This window comes from Mytilus galloprovincialis, chromosome 7 (assembly GCF_965363235.1).
Source record: "Mytilus galloprovincialis chromosome 7, xbMytGall1.hap1.1, whole genome shotgun sequence".
NCBI classification, from domain to species: Eukaryota; Metazoa; Mollusca; class Bivalvia; order Mytilida; family Mytilidae; genus Mytilus; species Mytilus galloprovincialis.
In genome coordinates, this window is record NC_134844.1 from 64,278,962 (window position 1) to 64,295,173 (window position 16,212).

Genomic DNA, 16,212 nt, shown 5'->3' on the forward strand with positions numbered 1-16,212 from the left:
GATACAAGGCAAACCTAGCACGTGGTTTTCACCGGAAAACGTTTGGTTTGTTGTATCCAGAAATAATGAAATAGACGAAAACATGTATGAAAAAGCAAAGTATAAGAAAATTAAAAATATGCAGAATGATTACGTTTATTTTTAATACACCACTATATAGCTATCTAACATGTAGATTAAATTTGAACATTCCGGCATTTATCAGTTTCTAAATCAGTCACTTTATTGATAACCTACTTGATAAATCAGGTGGTCGGGAATGAATATTGAATATTGAAAGGTAATTCTTAAAGATTCAATGAAACTTCCTATAGTAATTCTTTAGTTACGTTTTCTATTCTTTCAAATATACGTATGATCTAAATTCGTGAAATTTGTAAAAGTTTATAATTTTATGGTTCGTTCTTGGCTGGGACTCAATATTTATTTATCTACGTTTATGTTATGTACGTGTTATAGGACAAAATATTATCTTTATTTATAATGTCTTAGATTTGTTTAGTACTATACCAATTCTAGGAGCTAAATATATATATTATATATATGTACATGTTCATGTCAGGAAACGATACTGTATTTGGTGTATATAACTCTGCTATCAATAAACAAGTAAATTGGCTCACAGACCACCCCCCCCCCTCCCCCGAAAAATAAAAAAAAAAAGTTGAAATGGTGTAGGTATAACCATTTAACATAGTAGTTCAACCGATTTTTTTCCTTTTTTTTCCTTTTTGTTAAAAGAAAATAAGGAAATTAAAAGTATTTAATGTATAAAATTGTATAAAATTGTACTGTGTCATGCGATTCCGTTTGGTGTGTAATAATTTGATAATTATATTTTTTGTCTAAACAATTTACAAGAAATATATCAACATAATCCAACTAACACTACAATTTATAATTTTAATTAGAGGGAACCTCTGACATGTGACTTTTCCCACTTGCCTTACAATTACAGGCCCTCTGGCCATGTTATTACTGGGGATCTAAACATAATTCAACATGGAAATCTCCGAAAGTTTAGAGAACCCCAACACATCAATTGGAACCATAACTTCAAAATAATTATAGATTCCATTGAGGACTACGCCAGATCATGGGCTAAACGAGAAGAAGTTCAACTGGACACTTTGTCAGAATGGGTCAAAACAATCAGGTCTCTGATATAACGTCGCATTCATAAGTTGAAATACTGTGTGAATGATCGACCTGGGTCCATTTTCAGTGGCAGAGAGGCTGTAAAATGTCTATCATCTCTTCAAGGTAAGTATGTTGTTGTTCCTGCGGACAAAGCTTCAAATAATATTGTCTTTATATGTAAATCGTATTACTACGAGTGTTTTATAAAAGAATTAGGAATAAATGAGCACTCAGGTAATCCCACATGCAAAAACATATCATTTGACAAGGATGAGATTTCGGCGAATCATAAGTCCTTCATAGCTTCTATATGAACATTGCATTGAACAACAAATCGGAGGACTTACCTTGTTTGCATTGGATACCTTAACTTCACAAAATTCCGTACAAACAACGGTACATTGCCGGCTCATCTGCATGTTCTACTAAAGAATTGTCCATTAGATTGACTAAAATTCTGTCCGCAGTTAAAGAGGGTCTTCAGATATACTGTGAAACTGTTTACTCGCGTAGTGGTATTAACCATATGTGGATTCTTAAAAACTCTAAAGAACTTCTGGATAATTTTAAATCTCGGTCTTTTTCTGAAATTAGTTCTATCAAAACTTTTGATTTTTCAACCTTGTATACAACCATTCCTCATGTGAAATTGAAAAACCGTCTAAAAGAAATAATTCACAATGCTTTTCATCATAAAAATTGTAGCATACGCTATAAATTTATCCCTTTGGGATACCATAAGGCATATTTTGTTAATAAGGAACAAAAGGGTAAAATATACTACACAGAGGAACAAGTGATCAGTATGCTGGAGTTTCTTATTGACAGCATATTTGTTGAATTGGAGGTAGACTTTTTCAACAAATTGTCGTCATTCCTATGGGAACGAACTGTGCGCCTCTCCTTGCCGACCTCTTCTTATTTTCATATGAATCGGAGTTCCTTCAGACACTTATCAAAAACAAGAAGATCAAAGAAGCCAGGTTATTTAATTTCACTTTCAGATATATTGATGATGTTCTTTCCATTAACAATCCGAACTTTTCTGATTGGGTTCCATTAATATACCCACCAGAACTAGAAATTAAAGAGACAACAGACACGGCATTCTCCGCCTCATTTTTAGACTTATACCTCGAATTTGACATACACAGTCATCTCAGTACCAGAATCTATGAAAAACGAGACGATTTTAATTTTGAAATTATCAATTTTCCCCACCTTAGTAGTAATATACCAACTTCACCTGCATATGGAATATACATTTCCCAACTTATTCGGTATTCAAGAGCTTGCAGCTCCTATTCAGACTTTGTAAAACGTCACCAGTGTCTGAGCAGAAAGTTGATGAACCAGGGGCATGTCAAAGAACGTCTCATCCTTTTTCTAAAAAAGTTTATCGGAAGGTACCAAGAACTTGTTAATAAATATTCCGTATCAACTTCACAAATAATACAAGATGGTCTTGAAGTATAGATTTTGCGTACTGACGTTGGTTATCATCTTAATAACGTGTTATAGTATTCTTTTATTTGTCTTTATTAATATTACTTTTACTGTTAAGTCAGTTTTTTGAGATATTCATTTGACGTGACTCTGTGCTTATGTAAAACATCATACTTTGAACGACAAAATTATTTCATTTATTAATATTACTTTTACTTACGGATCTTGTCATACTTTGAATGACAAAACTATTTTTTTAATTAATACTACTTTTTCTGTTAAGTCTGTTTTTTATGATATACATTTGACATGACTCTGCATTTATGTATGCCGTCATACTTTGAACGACAAAATTATTGTATGTCTACCTGTGCGAATTTCAAACGCGCCATTTTACACCAGTAATGAAAACCTTCCATCGTTTATTGATAGACTTTACATAGATAAATAAAATCGTATAAGATAAGCAAAATGAGGATGTTAAATTTGATGTATGCCTTTTTGTGCTTCTTCGTTACATTTGTTGTTTTTATAGTGATTAAGATGATAACATTATGTTGACTGCTGTACCCCTATTTTTGACATTTTCACTCTTTGAGTATGTTTGTTTTGTTCACACATCGTTGACAATGTAATGGAATTTGATGCGACTGTCATATAAGTGAGAGGTTTAGCTAGCTATAAAACCAGGTTCAATCCACCATTTTCTACATTAGAAAATGCCTGTACCAAGTCAGGAATATGACAGTTGTTATCCATTCGTTTGATGTGTTTGGACTTTTGATTTTGCCTTTTGATTTTGGACTTTCCTTTTTGAATTTTCCTCGGAGTTCAGTATTTTTGTGTTTTTAATTTTTATATGATCAATGTAAATGACTGAGTTGTTTTAGTCAACAGTCATGATTAATTAGAATTTATCCTCTAACTCAATATGATAAATAGCTGCACGTTTTAAACAAACAATTGATTTTTGTAAAACCTAAAGATAATGTACTTAATGTTTAAAGCAAATCGAAACTGAATTTCTTGATTTGTTATAAATTTCAATTACCCTATTTTACAATTTCGATTATTTGACTATGGGAACGGTTTCCATTTGGGAATATGTACTGTTGATTGATTGATTATTGGTGTTAAACGTCACTTTCGCCACTCGGCTAACTTATAGCGGTCAGTTTTTATTTGTAAAGGAGACCGGAGTGCCCGGTTATAACCAACGACCTCCGACAGGCAAAATAAATTAAGCCATGCAGGTTGAAGTTGGTGGTTGATAGGGTGCTGTTGTTTTAAACTTTTACATAAAACTATTATTATGACTAATCTTTTTTTTATATTAATTTTAAGCTTGTGTTTAATGGCGACGTCATTTCAAAACTGTGGTGTATGTGAACTCCGTCACATCACAAATCCATCCATTGTCTGGTGTACAGAATGTGACGAGGGACTATGTACAGAATGCCAGGAACATCATGGTTTATCTAAGGCATCTAGGAGGCACAGTGTGATACCGATTACCGGTTACCAGAAATTACCAACTAATCTTCTGAAAGTTACTCAGTACTGTAGCAAACACAATGAAAAGTATCAAATTTATTGCCAAAGGCATGAAAGTCCCTGCTGCAGCAAGTGTATTGTTGAGGACCATAAAGATTGCCAGGATATCGTCAATTTAGATGACGTCATTCATAATGTCAAAACCTCCAATGCCCTACTCGAGATAGAGGACACATTAGTTGAAGCAGCAGAAAATATACAGAAAATTCGCCAGCACCAACAGTACAATCTGTCGACTTTATATGAAAAGAGAAAGGAAATTGAAAATGAAATAAAGAATATTAGAATAAAGATCAACAGTCATCTCGATAAACTACAAGAAGTTTTATTGAAACTACTCTATTCGATCGAAGAAAAAGAAAACTTGAAAATTTGTCAGTTATTGTCAACATTAGAAAACAAAGAAAAAGAAATAAAAGAATACCAAAGAAATATTATGAACATCAAGCAACAAGCAACAGACCTTCAGGTGTTTCTTTCCATGAAACAAATAAAAGAAGGCGTCTATAGCAAAGGTATATTTCTGCACTCGATTATAGAAGGCGAGGAGGGACATTGTTTTTCATACGAGATCAACCCCTCTATCCAGAATATCATGTCCGATATCGAAAGTTTCGGAGAGGTGAATATTGAAGCTAAACCTTGCGATATAGTTCTGACCAAAACAAAGGCCAAACAAGCCCAAGTGATGGTACCACAATTAACCGTTCAATCAAGATCCATTAGAAATATAAAGCTAACGATACACAAGATCATTAACACTAAAGAAAATGTCTTCAGCTGTTGCATACTACCGGATGATAGAATGGTGTTTACTTTCTTCATTGAATCGACAGTAAAAGTATTCAACAAAAAAGGATTAAAAGGCTTTAAGGTGAAGATGCCGTGTGAACCTTTTGATATAGTGTACATCAGTCAGGATAATACATTGGCTGTTACATCTGGAGGTTCAGCGAAAAATTGTATTACCATTATAGACTTGGCGAGAAAAAAAACCAAGAAGATAATTACACTGGATTCGCATAATTATGGAATAGCACTGAAAGATAATCGATTGATTTATTCCGGTTACGACAAAGGTATATGCATGATCAATATGTACGACGAGTCAACGCGTGACATACATGACATAGTTCAAGATGCAATGCCAAGTGAAAGTTACATTGCAACATTAAGGGACAATATATATTATACTAACAACGTCACAAACGTTGTAACGTGTTGTAATCTTCAAGGTGAAATACAATGGACATTCCAAAATGAAAACGTTCTGAAGAGTCCTCGGGGTATAGATGTAGATAGTGATGGTAATGTGTACGTGGTAGGGATGTTGTCAAACAATGTTGTAGTTATCTCCCCTGACGGACAACTACATAGTGAAATATTGACAGCAGCAGATGGTCTAAATAGACCTTCCTCGCTTCATTATAGTGAACCAAGGAACCAGTTGCTAGTTGCAGGATACAATGACAAGGCTCATTTGTTTGATTTTATTTGAGGTCTTTCTTTGCAATATTTTGAATTAATGGGTTTCCGAAACATGTTTGTTTATTTTGTCAGTTATAAATATTTAGTGATTGTTTGAAAAACAATTATATATTAAATTATTGTATTGCGCTTTGTACTACATAGACACGATGAGCCATGCGTGTAGCTACGTTTACGTCAAAACGCCCGGGCGTACACTTGAATTTGGCAAAAAAAAATATTTTCATCTGAATTGAATTAAAAGAATTAAATAACAGTACATCAACCTCCTAAGTCTTCCTTCGATGGCTTGTAATTGTGACAAAAGGGACGATAATTTCTATCATATGATATGTTTGTGAGTCATTTTCTATCAAAGTATAAATATACCGTGAATCCTATATATATATATATATACTTACTTTCCTTTTCTTTTTTGAGCAATTCATAATGGGCTAAGATTCGATATGTGGTTTTCATTTTTTGTCGAGCCAATGACATTTCTGTTGCGAAAGCGAGACATTTCGATCCTAAATTTCGTCGGCGGTGCAAATATTATAACTATGTATATGTAGATTCAGTATCTTGTTAAAGTTTTATGATATCAATGACATTAATTATCGAACCTTCGTAAAAGTTTACGGTAGCTGGACAAAAACTGTTGATGGTTAAAAGTGTATCTAAAGTATAATGACGAAATTATCTATGATGAGTTTTCCCGTATGTTATGGACAAAAGGAATTTCTTTTTGCATTGACAGTCTAAGGTTAAAATTTGTTACATGCCAATTAATTAGTTAAACATTCGTCGAATTTAATTAAACTTTCTTGAAGTTTTTTTTTCATGGATAATTTCAGAAGCCAACTTTTTTTCGTTCATTTTTCAGTGTTATACTGACAGTCGGACTTAATTTAAATCAGGCGATCAGGAATTATTGTCACGTTTGTTTCGAGAGACATTGATGTGTCTTTTGTAGACGATACGAGCGTCTGGCCCAAGTTTAAAGCTAGTATCTATGATAAGCTAATTTACGTGATAAATTTATAAACCTCCAGTTTGTCATGCAACTTGTGCAGAAATTAAAATTCCAGACCAAGAATAAATATCTAATGAAAATATTTGATTTGTATAAATCCTATAATGGACTGATAAATGAATATACTTTTTGCGGGGATAAATACCAGGCGAGAACCAGGGCCCCATAGAGAACCCTTTACAAATTTTAATATTTTACCTGAATAACTCATTTGAGAACTTTGCACATGAAAATGTGTTTTTGTTGATTGAGTGCTTTACCCCAGAGTTCCCTAAGGCTTTAATCATATTTAAAAGTAACTGGTATGGACGTTTACTCCAAAGCCAATTACCGTCATTAAATTCTAAATAAACAAAATGAATAGATAAAACATAAAAGAGAAACAATTTTGAATCTAAAAAAGTTGTTATTGATGATTTTCAATGACAGGAATGGTATGGGTTATTCTCGATAACTCTTAAACCTCCGGAGGCGTCATCCCCGCTAATCTACTACCAACAGGTTCTTTGGACTGGATCCGCTTGGGCCTTCATGCCCCTCACCGAGGTTCGGGCGTACACGTAAAAATGACCTAGCTACGCCACTGTGAGCCAGCTTTTTAACGTGCTCGATCACAAGGTAACCGACCTTATGGAAACATGTCATCCTTCAAGTACACATAATTCTGACTCCGAGCAGACTTCATATTTCAATGAATGCATGTAATCTATGAATTACTGGTAAATGTTTAATTCAGGGATTTCGTTACCACAAATTAATTTAAACCTTTACTAAATTCTTCCATAGATATAAAGATTAGTTTTTGAAGTTTGGTTGTTCCTGATGAAAACTTAATTCAAACGGGATAGCACCTCGTCATTTGTACGGGGATGTTGTTTATCGAGCCCGAAAACTTGGAAACGATCCGGGTAAACTTATCGATCCTTTAATAATCTCATTCTAAAATGTTATTAATTCAAGACTGTAGTTAGATCTTTCAATATTGTTTTTATTGGTATTTATACTGATTTTGTTATCAGTAAATTGAGATCAAACTTTAAATATTATTTGTATATATATGCACACCATGGCTCTACAATCTGCCGATATCTTTATCTTGTCATTGCACAAGGTCATGTTTTTCTCAGACTGTTGATGACGTCTTTACACTTAAACCATTGGAAGTTGGATGCGTACTGATTGATATTTTTGTCTTAGATAAAATTGATAATGGAAATGGGGAATGTGTCAAGAGGCAACAACCCGACCAAAGGACAGAAAAACAGCCGAATACCCCAATGGGTCTTAAACACGGCGAAAAAATCCCACATCCAGGGTCGGGCTTCAGCTGTTCCTCAATTAAACAAAATGTGTACTAGTTCAGTGAATATGCATAATTTTTTTCATTAGTTGTTTTTGGCTTTGAATTAGCTGTCAGTAAATGCAAGTACTCTCAGATCTGTACTTATTGTTTTTCTGTTGTGTGGATGTCTTAGTAACCGTCCAGGTACACTCTGTGTTTTTGTTAGATGCATTTCTATTTGTATCCATCTAATGAGTTAAGTACTTTTCAACTGATTTTTATAGTTTGTTCTTATGTTGTACTGTTACACCACTGTCCCAAGTTGGGGAAGGGTTGGCGCCTTCAAATGAGTTTAACCCCACTACATTCTGTATGTGCCTGTCCCAAGTAAGAGCCTGTAATTTAGTGGTTGTCTTTTGTTGCTCAGTGTGTAAAGCCTCGGTCACACCTTACCGGATAGTACGAACGGACGCCTAACGGATGAAAATAAAAGTTGTCCGTTGACAAAATTGTTATCCGTTGGGAGTCCGTTGATGTACTGACCGAATAAAACGGACGTGTAACGGATGCATAACGGACACACACCGGATATGCAACGTACGAGAAACGGACACGTACCGGACAGAACGGATGTCGAACGTAGATCCAACGGACGAGTACCACATAAAACGGACACCTAACGGAAGCGTACCGGATAAAACGGATGTACAAGATATACGAAAAAAATCAAAGGCGACAATAATAATACATGTAAATCGCATATATATTCAAAATGATTCTGTGTAACTGGTTTTGGTTTATTCTTCAAAATTCCGCCAAAGGGCAGTGTCTGGCCTGAATAAGAACTGCTTGATTGTGAAGACGTGCCAATACTCTAAGATCGATTATGAATAATAAGAATTCATGAACCTTAAGAAATCTGACATAGCAATAATTGGCATTTCTGACGCGAAATTTTAAATTTGCATTTATCCGTTTCAGACCCGTTCATCATCCGTTTTATCCGTTATACGTCCGGTAGAAGTCCGTTTCTCATCCGTTCAACATCTGTTTTATCTGTTAAACGTCCGGTAGAAGTCCGTTGGTGAATTTATCTTCCAGACCTCCAACGGATGTATAACGGACACGTAACGGATACAAAACGGAAACAAAACGGACGAGTACCGTACAAAACGGACGCCTAACGGACGTTCAACGGACATTTTATCCGTTGGACGTCCGTTCAAAGTTTTGAACATGCTCAAACTTTTCCAGCGGACAGAACGGACGCCGACGGATAAAAGTACGCTTAACGTACATGCAACGGATATGGACGGACGTCGAACGGATAAGAACGGACATGAACGGATTGAAAAAAAGTTATCCGTTAGGCGTCCGTTCGAGCTATCCGGTAAGGTGTGACCGAGGCTTAATATATTTGTTTTTTGTTCATTATTTTGTACATAAATTAGGCCGTTATTTTCCCCGTTTGAACTGTTTTACATTTGTCATTTTGGGGCCTTTTATAGCTGACTATGCGGTATGTTGTTCTGTTCCATTACGTTTAGTGCCTTATCTGGATGACTATTGGTATTTGTGGAACTGAACGGGTCAAAGCAAACTTTACATATTTGATGTTTTGTTGATTTATCTTCGTTTTTTGTGTACTTAATCATTATTTGTTACATGTTGGGCCATAAATTAAGTATGAATGTATTCCTTAACAGAGAAATTTCATAGATTGTTGAACTTTGTGAAAGTAAATATATGATACCAATCGATTTTGAAAATTTCTGACCTGTCATTTCAGAGTTATCGGACTTTGGACCATCAAATAAATTAAGGGTAATAGTGTATAAGTTATGCAAAAAATCTTGTACGATGCAGCATATAGCAATGTTATCCAGAGAAGGCAAAATTATGCATTATTCCGATATTGAATACCCGGTGGCAGTGGCGGATCCAGAAATTTTCATAAGTGGGGGCCCACTGACTGACCTAAGAGGGGGCCCGCTCCAGTCACGCTTCAGTGATTCCCTATATAAGCAACCAAATTTTTTTTCCCAAAAAGGGGGGCGGCCTCTAAATCCGCCTCTGGGTGGAATACTCCTAGTTTCACAAGTATATACAATATTTATCATGTCTCGAGGCTTTCATACACATTGGTGACCATATATCTACTATTTCATGCTGACCAATATAACCTTAGCCAAATCACAAGGAAACAATATGAACCGATATTTGTTAGCTAATGCACGGCTGAAAATCTAGATCGTGCACCTAAAGTGTTCCTCTACTAATTTTAAGTTCTAGTGCCTATCCGAAAACAAATGTTTTTACTAGAGTGGAATAGTAGCTTTCCTATGGTGTTTTTGGCAAAGTCTTTCCTATTTTCAGGTCCTCAATGCGCTTCAGCTTTGCACTTTATTTGGTCTTGTAACCATATAACAAAAAAATTGTAGCTTCTTAAATCTTTAACATTATAAATAAATATTTAATACATGCACTAGCATGGTAAACCATTCACAGCTGCTCAAATTTCCCTGGACTAATAGTTGAAAAATACAGAATCTATTCTTCATTAATTCTTTTTATGCCCCACCTACGATAGTAGAGGGGCATTATGTTTTCTGGTCTGTGCGTCCGTTCGTCCGTCCGTCCGTTCGTCCGTCTGTCTGTCCGTTCGTCCGTCTGTCCCGCTCCAGGTTAAAGTTTTTGGTCAAGGTAGTTTTTGATGAAGTTGAAGTCCAATCGACTTCAAACTTAGTACACATGTTCCCTATGATATGATCTTTCTAATTTTAATGCCAAATTAGAGTTTTTACCCCAATTTCACGGTCCACTGAACATGGAAAATGATAGTGCGAGTGGGGCATTCGTGTACTGAGGACACATTCTTGTTTGAACAAATAAATCGTTATATCAATAATCCCTGATAGAATTGACAAATCTAATATATTTTTGATATTTTCCTTTCTAAATATAGACGTCAAAATTAAACTAATTAAACAGTTAAAGTAAGAATCAGTTTTTGACGCATTGTATGATGAACCATTCAGATTGGGCCAGTATATTTAAGGAAAACTATCAGATACACAATTTATAAATTGGAGATAGCCGTATGTTGATATTGATGATTTATGGTAAACCTAGAACAAATATGAAATATATGAAAATAAGAAAATAAATATATTTATAAACATATATGTTAACCTGATAATTATGTTTGAGCTTTCTTAAAGTTCAGCACTACTTTATTTAAGGAAAAGGTTTCTGTGGGTAAGCATATACCAAAGTCGGATCAGTATCTATCCCAGATAAAGCATATGGGTCTTAGAAAATTGTTTAATTCCAAGTTTTTTGGTTTGATAGAGAACATTCATGTTCCTAAATTGCAATCCTGAGCTGTTTTTATAGAATGGGACGGCAACTGACTCTAGGAAAGTTTTTTTCGGCATAAAAACAGAAAGCTTTTTCTACATTATTTTATGTTTGTAAATGCTATTATAGAAATATCTTAATTAAGTAAAAAAATTCGGCAAATTGTTGTCTCTTTCAGCATTGTTTAGATAAGATTGATATGATAGCCACTTGTCCTTAAAGAAACTAATGTCGAACCTTGCATTTGCCAATTTGGAGCTTTTGCTTTTTATCAGAAAATGCAAAATGACCGTCACCGTGGAACACAGTTTAACATAGAACCCTATGAGAAAAAGACATAGAAAAAGATTATAAAATATATGGTGGGGGAACAACCAATACATAATTTCTGTAGAGAAAACACTGCCAAACAAACTAACAAAAAATTTAACAATTACTATCCACACTGATCTGTGTCCACACTTGTTATATTTGAATAAAATAATACCTGAACAAACATATTTACAAATGCATGAATAAATGGGAAGGTAAATATCATTTGTGAATTGACATTACAATTTTACAAAACTTGGCTAAGCCAACAAGAACAAATTTATCTTTGCTGTTCTTTAAATTAGAGAAACTTATAGTATTTTTAACTTTACGAATATCTGCAGGCAAAAAATTCAGCCGTTCAGCATTAAAGAAAGCACAATCATATATGTAATGAAACTCATCTCCTAGCACATTTATGTTACATGAATCACATATTCTTTCTGATCTATCAATGCTATAAAAATCTACCACATTCAATAGGTAACCTATGACTACTGCACCTATATTTACAAAATGTAAAAAGTATGTAAGAAATATTAGAGTTATCCCTCTTTATATTAGACATTATGTTAATGATAGTGATGTTATCAATCAATAAGTCGTGTGAAAGAATGAATTAAAGTATTCATATTATATAACTGTATTTGCTTTGATTTCTATACCTGTGTTTTGGCACTGTGATTAGTTTTATAAAAAAAATTGAATTTGAATTTATTTCCGAGTCAAACTTTAAGTTCGTGAAACAATAAATAATGATATGACAGTACATTACCTTTCTAACGTCACAATAACCAAATTTTACCTATTTAGCAAACATAGCAGCGAAAATCTTACAAGTTATCTTAGATACTAAACAATTCGTTTTTTTTTTTTTTATAATTTGACATTAAGCTCGTCTTTCAAGTAAGTAAATATATCTAAATATTCACAAAACTTTCAACAGATGGTGTATTCACTGGGATAAGTAGAATCTACGGAAACGTCGCCATGCGATATCCACAAAAAGTCATCTTTAAAAAAAAAAAAAAGAAAAGCAAACAAAATATGTGACTGACGAGCACCCATTTCTTAAAAAAAAATGAATAGTTAGCATGGACTAATGTCAAATTGTTCGAAATATTGGAAAAAAAACAACATGATCTGTTATTCGATTTTTAAGGTTGCCGTGAATTTAAGCATGGATGCAATTTTGGTACTCTTCATTACAAAATCATGGAAAGTTTTGTTTGGGTCATAAATAAATGTAGGTGAAAAAACTGTCAAAATGGTGCAATTTGGGTACCATTACGTTATGTCAATTAAAAAGCAACTAACGTTACGGTGCAAACACGCTTAAATTTATAAGTCCATACAATCATTTTAGTCGCTATAAGACACATACCCCACTAATGAACCATGTTGTAGGTTTTCCGAGAATATAGCCTCCTTTATCTTTAGGTCCAGCAAGCCGTAGGCCAGTGCCTTTCGCTTGCGACTAGTGTACACAAAGTACTGTTTTATGTTGTTGAAGGTTAACGATAGAGAATATTTGATTTTATCCCCTTCTTCCCTTTTTCGTAGCGTTGTGTCTTTTAATATTCAGTATCGATAAAAGAGAGGCAAAAGATGTCAAAGGAACATTCAAACTTATAAGTAGAAAATATAATGACAACGCCATGACAAAAAGATGAAAAAAAAACAAATGAAAAACATAAAAAATAAAAATAAAAAAAAACAAATGAAAAACATCAGTATACAAAACACAACATAGAACAATAAAGACTACAAGCAATACGAACCCAACCAAAGAGATGTGGTTGATCTCATGTGCTCCGGAAGGGTAAGCGCATATCAAGACCAATTTCCCCGGTAACCTCAGGGCCTACACCACCGGACCTTTCTTCCACCTGCATATCATGCGCCTTGATGAATCACCATTATCAAATCAATACCAATCCTTTTGTGATATTTTTTGGAGAGCCTCACATGTATATAATATAGCCTATCAGGGGCGGATCCAGCCATTTTAAAAAAAGGGGGTTCCTAACCCAGGACAAAGGGGGGGGGGTCCAATTACATGTCCCCATTCAAATGCATTGATCGTCCAAATAAAAGGGGGGTTCCAACCCCCGGAACCCCCCCTCTGGATCCGCGACTGCCTATATTGCGATTTAAGTTAAAACGTGATTCCTTAGACGTACAACCTGTTTCTCGCTTATCGTTCCACTGTAAAACTAAAATACTATTTGTTATTGTAATGCAATAAAATTGAGAATGGAAATGAGGAATGTGTCAAAGAGACAACAACCCGACCAAAGAGAAGACAACAGCCGAATGCCAACAATGGATCTTTTTTCTGTTTACTCCTTTACTATATCAATCACATACTGTTTGTCAGGTTTTTGTATCCCCGCTCATCGCCAAAATGGTAAAGTATAACAAACAAATTAAAAATGCGGACTTTTAAATTGTAGCAGGTAAAAGCTTTTACCTCAAATTAACAAATCTAACTTGAATATTCTGCTTGACTTTCCAAAATCTATTCTTTTTTAAACCATCCAAGCATGTGTAATTTATTTTGTCGTTACACAAGTTAGGTGTGATCTATTTCTAATAAATTATATCTATATTATAAAATAAAAATGCAGAAAGATTCAAATAAAATAATAATAAAAGAAGTGTGTGGATTAACGAAAAGGACTCTTGACAATCCGATAAGACATACCCGACTTTCAAAAAGTATCATGTTGGCTTCAATAAATAAATAAACAATAAATTTGTATTTGTGAAAATTTATTGTATTTCGTCTTTCTACTGGGAATTATTGTCATCAGATTTCAAACGTTTAATGTTACCTCAGTTCTTCGGTTTTTCGGCATGATTAAATTAATTGGCGCTATTTTCATATTATTTTCTAGCTTGATAGTCTTAATATTGTTCCCTAGCTAATTTGTTAGCTAACTTGATACGTCCTATTTTTTCTACATTATAGATATAGTAAAATGCAAACATCGTTAAACAAAAATATCAGGGAAAACATTCCGCATAGTTCTGTTATAAAATTGTTTTTGTTGGTTTTTTTACTGGTATTTTAATTTATCTATTGTTTCTTTTTTGTAGGTAACAAGTGTATCAAACTGGAAGTTGGCTCCATCCGTAAAATATTCAGTATGCCGTAGGAATATACAAATATTAACAATAGTACTGTAAAACTTGTCAAAAACAGCCGGGTACCAGTTTTTGTAACAGGCAGACAAAAAGCGCGCTAATATCCGCATGCCGTACATCACGTTATTTCGCGTATTTTCAACATAATAAACAACGGTGCCAGCCTAAATAAATATGTTTCAAGATTATTCACACAAACGTGTGCAACAAGACTCTGAATACGGCGGTAAGTGCATTTGGCCAATTTGAGAACTAACTTATTTGAAGGAATTAAGTACGAAATTTGGCATTCTTTACCTGGTCCCTGAACTATGGGTTCATATTTTAGCCCTTACTTTTAGATTCTGATTTTTTTTAGTATTTTTTTTCTTTATTATTTTTTTTTTAAAGCGCCACTTACAATATTAAAGTACAAATGAAAATTACATTAAAATTTAGTGATTATAATTTTACAAGAGAAGATAATTTACATGTGAGATTACCCTGTCATCACGACAAAGTAAATAAAAAAACGACCTGATCTGTCACATGTATGAGAATATGGACGGGGTTAAAAAAAAGTAGAGAAGAATTGACCAATACTACAGAAAAATAGGTAAAATAAATATAATATATGGCATGTTACCATATATAAGATAGAGAATAATGGTCAAGAATGGAAAAAAGATAAGAAAAATAACTTAAAATACAGAAATCAAGAATTAATCTAATACATGTATCTCAGTGCGTTGCAATAAGAAAAAGACCAGCACTGGTCTCGATGTTTATTATTTTATATACTGTGACAACTACAATCAGTACATTACAAATAATAATTCCCGCAAACATATATCATGCAAAGTCCGAGATTTAGAGCTCATTTATTTAGAGTCCTCTTATTTTTATTTTTTTCTTATTTTTTTTTTGGGGGGGGGGGGGGTAAAAGGGGGGAGGTGTTGACCTAACAGTTGTTTTAATAATGACGTTATTACTATAATTTATTGTATCTATTGACGAAAAATAGTTTATATCAAAGTGGTGTACTTCGATATACATGTAGAACATATATATACATACGTATTGCATTTCAGCGGAAGGACCAACCAGCCATGACGAGACATGCGAGACAAACATACCATACGTTAGAGTGCAAGATGAAATTGAGTATCAGTAAGTTACTTTATGTAAAGAAGGTAGGGAGTAATCCACCATCTTGAATATCAAAGCAAAGCACCGTAATCACTTGGTTTAAAAAATTACCGAAAAGAGGTGAAAGATAACAAAGTGGCTTTCAAACTCACAAGTCGAAAATAATAATAAAATTAACGGTACCAATTGTCTTGCACCAGATGCGCATTTCGACAATACATGTCTCTTCAGTGATGCTCGTGGCCAAAATATTTGCAATCCAAAGCTTATATAAAAGATGAAGAGCTATAATCCAAAAGGTCCAAAAAGTATAGCCAAATACGTGAAAGGAATAATA

The 16,212-nt window shown here is 34.0% G+C and overlaps 1 long non-coding RNA gene across 1 annotated transcript; it reads left to right on the forward strand.

Annotated features, from left to right (window-relative positions):
- The first annotated feature begins 219 nt into the window (after positions 1 to 219).
- LOC143083470 (uncharacterized) lies at positions 220 to 15,896 on the forward strand. The gene is made up of 3 exons (XR_012980721.1): positions 220 to 280; positions 14,700 to 14,973; positions 15,818 to 15,896. It is a non-coding gene; the product is annotated as an uncharacterized LOC143083470 (long non-coding RNA).
- The last annotated feature ends 316 nt before the right edge of the window (positions 15,897 to 16,212 follow it).